This window comes from Protopterus annectens, chromosome 5.part0 (assembly GCF_019279795.1).
Source record: "Protopterus annectens isolate FY-2018-M chromosome 5.part0, PAN1.0, whole genome shotgun sequence".
NCBI classification, from domain to species: domain Eukaryota; kingdom Metazoa; phylum Chordata; order Ceratodontiformes; family Protopteridae; genus Protopterus; species Protopterus annectens.
Window position 1 is genome coordinate 246,461,122 of NC_056735.1, and position 12,283 is coordinate 246,473,404.

Sequence of the window (12,283 nt, forward strand, 5' to 3'; positions counted from 1 at the left end):
CACGTTGTACTTTACCATTTGTAAATGAATTACATCTCATGAGCAGGGAAGACTTTGTACAACAGTGGAAGTCAGTGACTGGTCAATGGCACCTATTTTCTTTTGTATAATGTATCAGTGAGTGCTGGAATGTGACCATGTAGTATAGGTTATTATGGGCCTTAATGGGCAGAGTGGTAGGATAAGCATTCCTTCCTAACATATTAAATGTTCTTTATTTCCATGTCTAAAGGAAGTTAATCTTTGTGGTGTGGAATCTTTAGATTTCTGCTGGGCACAATAAATTACTTTAAAGTGCCCTACAGTGATGTTACACCCTGAAGTTTGAAGGTGCCTTATACAGAAGTGCCAACTTGTTAAGAACAAGAGTACAAGAATTTGAATTTCAGGAAGTAAAAACTGTACTCGGAAAAAAGAAAACAAAAATAGAAATGAGGGTTAAAATGAAATCCCATAAATGATTGTTTTTCATCTGTTTTGATTCATTTCTTGAGTGAAGGACCAGAGTGTCTTGGACAGTTCATTGTGAACCTCATCACAATAGACCCTCATCAAGATAAGAATTAAGAAACAGTCCCTTGCATTCAGGGTGCCCATATGTAACAGTGGCTGAATGAAATACTTTCTGAGTTTTAGTAACCATAAAAAGTTCATTAAAGGAATCAAAAATTTAATTTTTTATGATTATTTTGAGACTTTGTCACCATTACCAAGATTCACAAAGATACTACATTGGTAAAGAACATGAATATAGATGTAGGCAGTGATTAAGTATCCATATTATGGAATCCAGAATCAAAGACAGTGTAGTTGTATAGTGGACACCATTAGAACAGGTGCACTGCTGCAGGGACTTGTATTACATTTTTTCTAACTAAATTCTGAAGATATTTTCATCGATATATAGATTTCAATGCACTGAGTATAATTTTTCTAACAGAGGCATGGCTTGTCCCAATATAAACTGAACATGAGACTCCTCCACCTCAATATAACAGTAATCTACCAACATAGGCAAATCCGATACAAGTTTTCCAGGGCCAAGACTGGCATTTGATCCCAGTCCTGAGATAAGAAGTCACATATAGGGAAGTCAACAATAGCAAATAAAGTTCACAAGAAAAGGTAACATTCAAATTCTACTGTTAAATTGTTTGAAGCAAGCACAATAATAGCATCAGTTTTCAGTGCTAAATACTATTTACTTCATTTGTTTATTTTATTTTATTCAATACTATAAACTAGGGGCTATTTTCCAAATGTTTTTTATTTAATTATCTTGAAAAATTATAACAGCAGTTTTAGTGTTAAATACAGTTTATTCTGTTGATGTCTATTTCTTATATTAAATACTATTTACCAGGAACTCGGTTAATGCTAAATACAATTTACCCCATTGATTTGCATTTTATTATGGTAAATACTATAAACCAGGAACTGTTATAGAGTCTATTTCACTTGTACCATGGTGTAGAGTGCCTGCTTTTTTCAACATGCAGGGCCAGTGTTAACATTTTGGGGGCCCCCAGCAAAATCAAGTTGGGGGCTCTCAGAAACTTTCAGTCTATGTATCACTCTTCACTGCCATCCCTTCTAAGCAACCTTTTAGTTTATACAGAAACAGAGTTTTAGGAGTACTAAGCAATTACAAAAACTGTAGCAACAATGCTGTTACAATTTAAAAGGCCTGTATATCACATGACATTGACCCATTTTACAGAGGAAAACTGACAGTGACTGGTATTAATTTGCAGTGATGATACATTACAACAGCCCTATGTACAAGGCTGGCCTAAGGTGAAATGGTTCCCTAGGCAATGGGCTCAATGGAATCCACCACACTACTTACTGTTTCACCCCCCCCCCCACACACACACACACACACACACACACACACACATCCTCCAGTGCAATCCCCTGTTCTCTATCTACTCTGAAGTCTGACACCATGCAAACTAATTCATTATACCTTTTCACACTTTTTGCTTTACTCTTCAAACTTTTTCTAGACGCCATGGTCATCTCAATGATCTGAAGTGTATTTTAGTATGTTTTTTATTATAAATTATCTTTTTCATTCAATGACAGCTTCTACAATAATTATGATTAAGAGAAAATTTCAGCGTTGCTGTTCAGGTTTACTTTTCCTTCTATCCTTTCAATGTATTTAATTGGCCACAGTAGGAAATAAGTTAATTAAGCAGGGATTCTGGCTAGCCAGGCCCCCAGATGTCATATGATAATAGATATTCTCAGGTGCATTTTAAACTAGTTTTACAACCTTTTGATCCTGTGGTGGCCTGATGAAAAATCATGAGTAAGGAAAAAAAAGTCTTATTTTTTTTTTAATGGGGAGGCACAAGTGATGCCCAATGCATAAGGTTCAAAGCTGACAAAATAGTAGCTCACAATAAACTAACAAGACAAATATTTGAGAAGATACATAAATCCTATCTGGGAATGCTACCAGTGTCTCACCCCCTCCCCTCAAAAGGACAACAGTCACTGTCTGTACACCCCCCTAGTGTTAAGATTGTGGTGAAAGCAGAGGTTTAAAGGGCCACAAGTGACTGCTTTTATACATATACACAGCATGTCTTTATACTCCTCACCCCTGCCCCCAATAGCAGCAACATGTATACTTGCCTGATCTGTAAATGTGAGGAAAGTGAAAACAAAAATAATGATCATAGTAATGTATTCCAACTTGCTGCTCTTAGACAGTATAATGCCCCTACACAAGCTATAGTAAACTTCTTTGCTCATTTCTGAGGTATGTGACAAAAGTAAAAGAAACAATAACTACACTGTCCCCAGCTCCAGCACAAGCTATGATGACCTCTTGTCACACTTCTGAGGTTTGATCGTAAGGAAAAAAAGTAATGATCACACCATCCTGAGCCCTACACACACTCTACAGCAATTGTCGGTACATATCTCTGATTTTAGACTAGGTGTGGCCACTGAGGGCAGAAGCCACCACTAAGTTCACGTCAAAATACATTTGTACAGTCTAGGGTGTAGGAGCCACCTGACCCCTAGAAGCTCTAAAGGTCTGAAAATGTTGTGATGTATTTTATGTCTTATTTTTGAAGGATGATTATGTGTTAACTGCATTTGTTTTACTTTACCCAGAAGAAGAGTTTGTACTATATGTGCCCAACATTATTATGTCTGTGTGCACAGATAAAAATCAGTGATGTTTTTTACACACACACACACACACACACACACACACACACACACACACACACACACACACACACACACACACACACACACACACACTGTATGTTCACCTCCAGGGAAAGTATAGGATGCCAATTCACATATTGCATTACTTTCAGTTGCTACAGGAAACCAGAGTGCATGGTAAGACTCACACAAAGACAGGTAGGGCATGCAGACTCCACATAGAAAAAGTCACAGCCATGATGTCAGCCAGAGCAAAGCACTGTGAAATGGCAATGCTACTCACAATGCCACTATGGTAATGAAAAGCTGACTTCCCACACCTTCTCTTCCAGCAAGACCACCAAAGATAGAAAGATATCATGTACAAGGTCTACGTTTGTGATAGTAAGTGAAAGAAATTATGGCCAAATTGTTATTCTTAAATACATTGTAACAACACACCCTACCCATATACAAGCATTGTGGCAGTGCCAATAATGTTTATGATAGAAAGTGGAAGAAATTAAAACAATCTTGTTGCTCTTATACTGCAGACCCCCCCCACACACACACACACACACACACACGCACACACACACAATCATAAGCAAAAGCAATACTAGTTTTACACAGATTTCTGCAAATAGCAATACAGTGGGTGACATGAGTACTGCCATGTACCAGATCAGTGACCGTTGTTCAGTAGTCATCAGGAGTAATGTATACCTGCCACTGTCCTTGACTTCCACAATATACCTGATTTTGAATGTCCAAAGAAACTTCCAATGGGCTAAGCTGGTACACCTTCCAAGCGAAAACTGGAAGCAATAGAAACAAAAAGGAAGGTACTCCAGAGACAAGGCTGTTTAAAACACTATTTAATAAAACAAAAACATAAAAACAAATGTGAGCACTTTCGCACAAGTGTGCTTCATCAACCAAAGAATGTATCAAAAACCATGAGTGAAATAGGCAGACAATTAATTCAAGAGCCTATCAAAACAGATTATACATTATCTATGCAGATCCCTTGATTTAAATACAGGCTTTAAAGAGACTTAATAATTAAGCCCAGGTCTCTTATCACCCTGAAGCTGCATAATCCAATGTAATACCCTGTCTTCAGTGAAATTCTTTCCACCTTGTAGTCCCATATGTATCACCTCAACAGCTTCAAAGCTGAAACCATGAGAAAAATCATGCCTCATAGTGTATTTCACTAAGGCATTGATCCCATCACATCTTTATATACCATACAAATGCTCGCATATTCTTTCACAAAAAGGGCAATTTGTCTTGCCCAAATAAAAACTAGTGCATACAGTGCAAGTAGCCAGATAGGCTATATTGGGAGTCTTACAGGTGGTATCTCCATTAAACACATATGTCTGTTTAAATATTGGGTGTTCAAACATGTTGGAGCTGTCTATATACGAACAATATTTACAACTACCACAGCTAATAGTGCCTAAAGAGGTGAGGGCAGATGTATTGAAATTTTTATTATCCCAATAGCAAAGACGCCATTTAAGGGACTTTTAAAAAAATGGTCGATCACCTACTAATTCTTTAACACGGTCATTCATTGTTAATATATTCCAATTGAAATCAATAACATTACGTATCTGTCCAAAGTCACTGATGTACAACATAACTATTTGCACATGTGCACTGTTTTCAATTACTCTGTCACCCAAAGTACTACTGCTGTTATCAGAAAAGTACGGCTTAGCTACATTTCTCCTCAAACTGTTAAAGAATTAGTAGGTGATTGATCATTTTTTAGGTACAAGAACAAAAAGTCCCTTAAATGGCGTCTTTGCTATAGGGATAATAAAAATTTCAAGACATCTGCCATCACGTCTTTAGGCACTATTCGCTGGGGTAGTTGTAAATATTGTTCCTATATAGACAGCTCCAACATGTTTGAACAGCCAATATCTAAACAAAATTAAGTGTTTAAGGGACATAACACCTGTAAGACTCCCAGTTTAGGCTATCTGGCTACTTGCACTGTATGCACTAGTTTTTATTTCGGCAAGACAAATCTCCCGTTTTATGAAAGAATATGTGAGCATTTATATGGTATAAAAAGATGTGACCAATGCCTTAGTAACACACACTATACAGCATGCTTTTTCTCATGCTTTCAACTTTAAGGCTGTTAAAGTGATACATATGGGACCATGAGGTGGAGATTTAAAGAATATCACTAAAGAGAGGGAATTATATTGGATTATGCAGGTTCAGGATGATAAAAGACCTAATGATAAAGTCTCTTTAAAGCCTGTACTTAAATGAAGGGATTTGCATAGATATTTTTTTAGTTTTAATAGTTTTGATAGGCTGTTGAATTAATTGTCTGGCTATTTCACTCATGGCTTTTGATACATTCTTTGTCTGATGAAGCACACTTGTGCAAAAGTGCTCATGTTTGTTTTTTATGTTTTTGTTTTATTAAATAGTGTTTTAAGCAGCCTTGTCTCTGGAGTACCTTCCTTTTTTTCTCTTTTGCTTCCAATTATACCTGATTTTTCCTCATATTTTTACTCTATTCCTAGTAAAAAATAATAATTTGCTGGTAAATCATTTGGAATTGGAGACAGCCAATAATGCCAGACACTAGAGTTTCATACTTCCTATTGTCCAAAAAATAACATGTTAATGCAAAATGTGTTATTCTATGTACTTTTTAAGTGAATTAATGTAATATTTAAAAATGTGTTTTTGAGCTTGATCCTTTATTCCACCATCACTGTTGCCTTTGTCTAGAATTCTTAAGCAAATAAGTTTAGTCTTGATGATGCAGTTGAATTTTTTAATACTACCTTCCTGAGCATCCTTAATTACCATGCCCCCATAAGACTTTCCAGAATCAAAGCACAACCCTCCCCATGGCTATAGAAAACCACTAAGTCAGAAATGAAAAACAGTATAGAGCATGGGAGCACTGGCGCAAAACCAAAACCCCCTCAACTAGACAGAAATTCCTAGAACTACGCAATAGAGTCAAAAAGCTAATAAAAACAGGACAAATTCCAATACTACCAGTCTGCCCTAGACTCCTCCCAACACAGCCTCAAACAATTCTGGTCCTCCATAAACTCCATCCTCCACCCAGGTAAAGTCAGTACCCCTCCTCCTAACATCCCTCACTCCTCAGAAAATATTGCTACATCATTCAACACACACTTCACACAAACCATACTATCACTAGTTAAACAACACAACCCTCTCCCCTCCAACCCACACCTTCAGCTAGTAATCTCCCCACTCCTTCTCTTTTTCTCCTGTACCTACCTCTAACATAAAAAAATGCATAACTAAACTTAAGCCCACCAAATTAGCAGCAGACAACCTCCCAAGTGAATACCTACAAATCGCAGCTGATGCTCTGGTCTACCCAGTATCCATCTTGATTAACTGATCTCTGTCAGAAAGTTATGTTCCCACACTGTGGAAAGTTTCACATATAGTTCCCCTCCACAAAGGCGGACCCTCCACAGAACTAACCAATTACTGCCCCATAGCTATTCTCTCTCCACTTTCCAAAATACTAGAGAGATGCATACACTCTCAGGTCTCAGACTGCCTCCTTACTAACAACCTCCTTTCCAATACTCAGCATGGTTTCTGACCAAACCATAGCACCACCACTGCCTTACTCTCCTTTACTAACACTATCCTTCAGCATAAAAACAATGGCTATCTCTCCTCTGCTACTTTCCCATACCTATCTAAAGCATTTGACATGGTCCTGCACAAACAACTTATCTCTGTCCTCAATAACCTATCCCTTTCACAATCAGTCACCAACTGGTTTCAGAGTTACCTGTCTGACCGCCAACAATCCATTGTATGGCAGAATGACATATCTCCCCAGTTACCTGTCTCCACAGGAGTTCCCCAAGGATCCATCCTTGGACCCCTACTATTCTCTGTTTTCACCAATAATCTAGTCTCTGCCACCAAACATGGCACACTCATACAATATGCAGATGACTCAGCCATCATCTGCTCAGCCCAGTCCCTACCCAAACTGCAAAAAGTCACACAGGTAGCCTTTTCCTCTGTTGAAACTTGGTTATCCAATGCCCAGTTAATACTCAACCCAAACAAAACTAAACTACTCATCTTCCAACCCACCAAACATACTCAAAACAACTCTCACTTTAACATCACAGCAAAAGACAACACCACTATATACCCAACTGAACACACCAAATTGCTAGGAGTGGAAATAGACAATAAACTAAAATTTGACATTCACATATCCATGACAATAAAAAAGTCCACAAAAAAACAAGGAGTGTTATACAGAAATAAGCAACTTCTCATCAAAGCAGCAAAGATTTCAATAGCAAATTCCCACCTTATCTCCACCCTACTTTATGCCTCTCCAATATATACCAACCTAAGGCAATGCGATCTAAACAAGCTAGAGACCTGCTACAACAAAATCACCAAATTTGCTACAGAGGCATCCTACCATAGTCATCACTGTCTCTCACTGAACTGGGCTGGCTTGAACTCCCTCACCTCCTTCAATGGTATCAACTCCCACTCACCCACAAACTAGTAAACCATCCACTAAATGTCCCATCCCACCGGAATCTACTCCAATCCTATCGCACCACCAGACCACTGATTTCCAGCAACAAAAATCACTTGCAGATCACTAAAGCCAATAACTCTGCTGGTGAACCACTATTCTCTTGTGCCATAGCCAAATTATGGAACTCCCTCCCACCCACAATTACCTCCATACCATCATGCACCCACTTCAAAACTTTACTAAAAGCACACCTAAAAACATGCTAGCTATGCCTTTGCAACTCCCACTCTAATATCACCCACCCCATCCAACGACTACCTTACTTTCCGCTCCACTAACTACTTTGATTATGGCAAGCTCACATGCTTATAAGCCTAGTACTTATTATACAGCAGGAGCTTCTTATTGTAACATTTGTTAATGTCTGTTATGTACTTCACAGATAAAGATTCTACTTGTCTACTGATGTACTATATTCTTCATCTGTAATTATTTTGTAAGTAATTGCTATGTAAATTGTTAATCGCTATGTAATCAAATGTAACTACTGTCTGTTTATTTTAACTGTGGAGCTTTTCTCCCCGGGCCTCCACTGAAATTGGACCTACGTCCAGTTGGACACTCCCGGTTAACAAATATAAATAAATAAAATAAATAAATAAATAAATGACTTATAGTATCTGGTGTCCTGCCAACATTTATAAAACTCCCTCAAACAGAAAAAAATCCTTGAAGATTGGGAGAATCTGCTCTTCTTAAAATCTTAGGTAAGCACAAAGTTTGGTCACTTTCGGCTGTGAGTCTCTAGTGCTTAACTTGCTTATTTCAGTGATTACTAGCTTTACCCTAACAGGATGGTAGCACAACCCCATTCATGGTAAAGCACATAATCTGAGAATGAATGCGTTTTTTTTTTCTCATTATCCCATAACTGGCAGCAGCAGTTTTAATGTGGCTCCCACATAGTCAAGGATGACTGCCCCCCCCCCCCCCAGACAAAGGTATTGTGGATGCCTACAGCCGAAAATTATGTTAGTTTTAGTGCAGACAATGTCCACCAGCCGGATTTAATTAAATCAAGGGCCCTATGTTAGTGTTAGAAATTAGACAGCCTGCTACTAGAGAAAATGCTGTTACTACAACCATACGTATTTGTGAAGTTTAGCAGAGAAGAAGTAGTGCCCATTCCTTAGGCTTCTTCATCCTATGAATTATCATCATCCATCCAGTTTACCAAGTACACAATATTGCTGTTCTGGCTTTTGTTGGCTTGACTAACATGCAACAAAATACAAAAATAAGATAACTTGATGTGGTTGGGGGCCCCCAGTGACCGCAGACTTCACTTGTGGCTAAAGCCAGCTATGTCAACATGATTTGTCTTACATCATCACCATGAGTTTTGTCAGCATTAGAATTTTTTCTCAGTCCTTTTCATTCTTCTTACAGAAAAAAATCAGTAGCTCAACCATGCCTTTGCAATGCTGAAAGGAATGAACCATATAAATGTTATTATACAATAAGCTCTATTTAGTATTTAAAAATGTGCACTCTGATTAGACAGAGCAGTCAGTGTACTTGTTTTAAATTGACTATTCCCAATAGGAAAAAGTGCAGAAAACAAAAACTTCATGCTGGGCAACAGAAGTTGCCATATCCTCATCTCTGCAAAGAGGAGAAAACAAACCAAATGGTCAGCTGTAACGATTAAAATAAATATCTACAGCTGTCCAGCTTTTATCTCCCACAAAGCAGAGCAAACACATTGAAGTCCAAGCAACTGTAACTATAAAATATTGTTACAACTGCCTTAGGCTCTTCTTTATAAACCAGAGGAAACATTATATACTAAAAAACAGATACAAGTTTCTGTTCCCATCTGTCAACCACCAAAAAAAAAAAAACAAAAACGTTTCTGCACTGTTGCACAAAACATTAACTTCTGCATCAAAATGCATTTTCTAAAAAAAGTATGAAACTCAGATGTTGCGCTTTATTGATTCTTAATGATTTAGCTGGATGTCAGAAAGTTTTCAGAGGGAAAGGGCAACACAGGAGGCAAAATCAGGGACACTTGAGAGCTATAATTCATCTTGGGTGGTAGGTGGGGAGCATTGCGCTGTACAGCATGTACTACCTTGGAGCATGTAGAAAACATATCTTGGTCACCCCAGACTACCACAAGGAAGAAGAAAAACTGCAAACCCATTTTATACATTGATATAATTAAGAAAAAGTGATACTTTTTAGCCTTAAATAATGTTATTGTATAATAGCATTAATCCACTCCTAAGTGTGAGTAACACAGGATCTACCTATGGTTGGGTTTGTTTAATCACTTGAGCTTTGCCTTCATGATCAAACCAGGTTGTATGGGCAGTTATGCTTACAGGGAGCAATATGTATCAGTACACAGTCATTGATTATCATTATAGAAAACAGTATAAAAATAACAATGCAAGCCTTGTAATATCCCACATATGATTTCATATCCTCTAAGGATATAAGTTAGAACTTCAGAAGAGAAAAAAATAATTTCATGTGCATACAAGAAAATATATATAACTACTAAGCAGATAAAACAGCATAAGAAGAGACGGTTAGTTAATGTAGCAAAAACTCTTATAACTTCTATAATTTAGATACATTTCTGAACATCTAAGGATGTCACAATAATACTACAGAGATCTGTTAGCACACACGTTTACTGTGTTGCCCAAGCCTTCTGAAATACAAGTGATAAATGCAATATAAAATGTTGTTATTTCAAAAACACTGCCAGGTTACACAGCACTCATTGCAAATAATTTTTTCAACATATACTATGAAGCCATTGTTGGTATACATTACATGCCTTGAAAGGTTTCAAATAGTTATCTTAAGTACTGCAAATCAACACTGTTGTTAGCAATTTGTTTGGCGGCACTTGGGAAACCTATCAGTCTTCCCTAGCACAATGGAAGTCACACAGCCCCACATCTTGCTTATATGGTACAGAGTAACTCTTTTGGGCATATTGAATATGTAAATTAGGTCTCAACTCATTATCATCTCTGAATTACTCAATTTGCTTAATGTACCAGTAAGGTAGACATGGTATCAGTTTCTACATGATGAAGTGCAAATGCATGAGCAGAAAAAGAACAGGTCCTAAAAGTTTTTGCTAGGTAATGCCTTGCAAGTATGCCTCATTAGCAGTATTGGTCATTCAATGATTTGTTCAGCATTCCTGTTAATGTGAAGTGCACATAGTAAGGGTATGTCAGAGAAAAAAAAACAGGCTTTCAAAGAGGATTTAAGTTATATTTACAGTTAGGATTGAACCTTGATACACACATTTATAACATTTTTTGAAGGTGGCATAACCAATCCTGACTTATTTGGTCCTGTCTGTGAGCCAGCTGGCACTCCAGCAAGTAATGTAATGATTTACACCTAGCTCAGACAGCTTGTTAACAATGACTTAGTGTGGTATTGTACTGAATGCCTTAGCACACTCAGAAAAGCAAGTGTGCACCTTTTTATCCTCATTCATTGCCTTGGTGACTTTCTCAACTAAGTCTACCAGGTTAAATAGGCATGATCTTCTCTTAACAAAGCCAAATTGGGATGGGTCCAGTGTCTGTAGGTTACCGATGTCCTTGTTTATCATTTCTATGATAATTTGCTCCATGGCTTTAAATATTAGGCTTGTTAGACGGATTGCACTATAGTTCCCTGGGTCAGTTGATGGTTTAGCCTTGTGGTGGAGAATGACTGTTGTAGTCCTCCGTTCACTTGGAATGTAACCTGTTTCAAGGCTGTAGTTGAAGAGTGCCTCAAGTCGCCCTGATAGGTCATGTTTTAGACTGTTCAGTAGCGCAACTGTGGATGATGTTAGGACACCTGGAGCTAGTGTTTTTGGCTTTAGCAAGTGCTGCCAGCACCCTGTCCCTGCTGATGGCTGTGAAGTATGTTGGAGGGGATTTCAACTGGTAGAGCTGGGGGGAGGGGTGAAGTTTGCACTGAATTTATCAGCTAGTAGATTTGTTATGTCACCCTGATTGGTGAACTTGGCACCATTCACAACCAGTTAAGCACACTGTTGTATGGTACTTCTAAGGATCTGGACATAGCTGAAGATGGCTTTGTGATTGTCCTTAGCTTGCTGGGCCATCCTGACCTCATAGCTGTCCTTGTTGGACTTAATTAGACCTCCTAGTTTCTTGTTCATAACACAACTCTTGTCTTTTGGGAGTTGCTCTTCCAGATTTTTACTTTGAGTTTTTTTTATTTTATTATATACCTTGATTAGGTGAGGGTTCCACCAGTGGGGTTCTTCTTAGTGGTTATTTTGTGTTTATTTCTGGTAGGTATGACAGCCTCTATACAGCCATTCATGTGTTTGTATACGGACTCTGTGAATAATTCTGCATAAGTAGCTGTTTTGGGGTTAGGGGAGTCTTACATTTTGACAAACCATCCTTTAATAGGATGTAGTTTACCTTTGAATAGTTCCTAACTGTTACTCATCTAGATGGATTTTTCCAGGTTGATTTTTACTTCAAATGAGAC